The sequence below is a fragment of the Anneissia japonica genome, unplaced genomic scaffold (genome assembly GCF_011630105.1).
Source record: "Anneissia japonica isolate Jap-2015-1 unplaced genomic scaffold, ASM1163010v1 scaffold131887_len2011_cov143, whole genome shotgun sequence".
In the NCBI taxonomy this organism is placed as follows: Eukaryota; Metazoa; Echinodermata; class Crinoidea; order Comatulida; family Comatulidae; genus Anneissia; species Anneissia japonica.
In genome coordinates this window covers 1-2011 of record NW_022695289.1, presented here as the reverse complement: position 1 = coordinate 2011, position 2011 = coordinate 1, and the positions used below count along the sequence as shown (strand labels likewise).

At 36.9% G+C, this 2011-nt stretch overlaps 1 long non-coding RNA gene across 1 annotated transcript; it reads left to right on the top strand.

Annotated features, from left to right (window-relative positions):
• Positions 1-2005, top strand: LOC117101469. The gene is made up of 3 exons (XR_004444284.1): positions 1-76; positions 900-1073; positions 1857-2005. It is a non-coding gene; the product is annotated as an uncharacterized LOC117101469 (long non-coding RNA).
• The last annotated feature ends 6 nt before the right edge of the window (positions 2006-2011 follow it).

Here is a 2011-nt window from a genome sequence, read left to right as displayed (position 1 = left end):
CCCACTAAATGTGAAGACCCGGGTTGTGACAACCCGGTCACAATATTGGGAAGCTGCTGTCAAACATGTAGCGACAGTAAGTAATAATGTACTATAATGTGCTATATAGGTACTTATAATTATATATTAATGTTCATGGTGCTACGCAGATACTTAGTTACTGTAATTACCTTTGCGATTAATTCCAGGTTCTCTCTGTGCTACGACAGCTCCAATATATGTGAAGTCTCACCACAAAATGAGACACATCGTTGGTGAAATCATATTGAGATATTCACCAAAACAGGCCAAAGCCAATATTTTTACAAAATTTTAATTTTAATGTTTTTGAATAACTTGATACTTATATTTTATGATTGTATACAGAGATCACTATTTTCTTGCAAAAACAGTGTTCTCTGCACTTATTCTGTAATTCTGGTCATATTATTTGTACAGGTTAGTTTATCTTTGAGGTCGATTTTCTCAAAACGTGGTTCTTATACACCTAAACTTTAAATGCTCACATCTCAGGATTTACTTATAGTAGGGAAGCCATTCAAAAACCAAATGAAATCTTATAATGTGATCTACCGAAATATGATATGAATTCAATTTTTGAATTTCTAACCATGAGACTCATTTTGTGGCGAGACCTCACATATGTGATTGCATAATATATCGGTTGAGTAAAGAGGTGATTTGGTTGGATTAAGTCTGTGATGCATCTAAAGGCTCCTGTGGTCTAGCCTTCACAACGGGAGGTTGCACATTAAATTTCTGTCTGAAGAACGTTTTCATACAACTACTTGGGAACTTTTTGTTGAATGGCTATGCTCAAGCCAAAACCTACACAATATGCTACTCATGATACTACTTCTTAAAAACCTTGAAAATTCTTTGCCTTTTCCCTTTTTTAGAATGTGTTTACAATGGTAGAATTTATGAAGATGGTCAGACATGGGTGTCCTCTAATCAGTGTCAGGATTGTACATGTCAAGGGTCAGAGGTTGTCTGTGTAGAAGCACAGTCCTGTCAACAAACTTGCGAGAATGGATACATTAGACCAGGCCAATGTTGTTCTGATTGTTTTGGTAACAAATAACAAAAGCATCACAAATAGTTAAAGTGGGGAGAGTATAAAGATAGGAAGGGAAAGAAAAGAAACTTAGGGAAGTTGGAAAGAAATGATTTGTTATAGTGGGGAGATATAGACCATTTTATTGGGTTTATTTTGAAACAATGCAGCCAACGTCTCGCAACTCACTAGGGGACTTCCAGCGGCCTAGCTTGAGCAGCTAGCTAGTGTCAGATGGAGCGCTGTGCGCACACTGGAAACTACGTATCGTGAGGTGCGTAGGCCTCTGGAAGTCCCCCAATGGTAGTTGCCGGAAATTTTCATTTCAAATTTCGTAAAAATCGCCTATACATACGTAATAGAAAATGAGTATAAAAAGAATTGAGTAGTGGCAAACGAGGTGGATACAAAAAGAAGTAGGGAGAAGGAGAGTTGGGTAACGAGAAGAGTGGAAAGAGGAAGCATTAAAATAGGAAATAGAAAAAGAAGCAAGAAAAATAGGGAGACAAAACGAGAGGAGTGAGAAATAGGAAGTGTGAATGTGGTAGGAAGAGGTGAATAGAAAAAAAAGTTGGGGGAATAAAGAGAAGGATGTTAAAAGTGGGAAGGGCAAGGATAAAAAGTGATAAGTGGGGAATAGGGAGGAAGAATCAGTGGGAAGAGAGAAATAGAGAGAGGAATCAGACAAGGTTTGGAAGGTTTGTAGATTTATTTTATTTATTAAAATAATTGCTCTTTTTGAATTTGTGCCTTTTACACACAATTTGTAGTAATTGGTTTTTTCTATATATTATTTCAGATTGTTTGTACGAAGACCAACACATAACGAATAGTAATTATTTTACTCCTCAATCTGACCCCTGCCAACAGTGTCTTTGTAGTTATGGTGTGGTTAGGTGTCAGAGAAAGATATGTCCAGAACTCACATGTCGTTTCCCAGAATTTTCTCCTGGA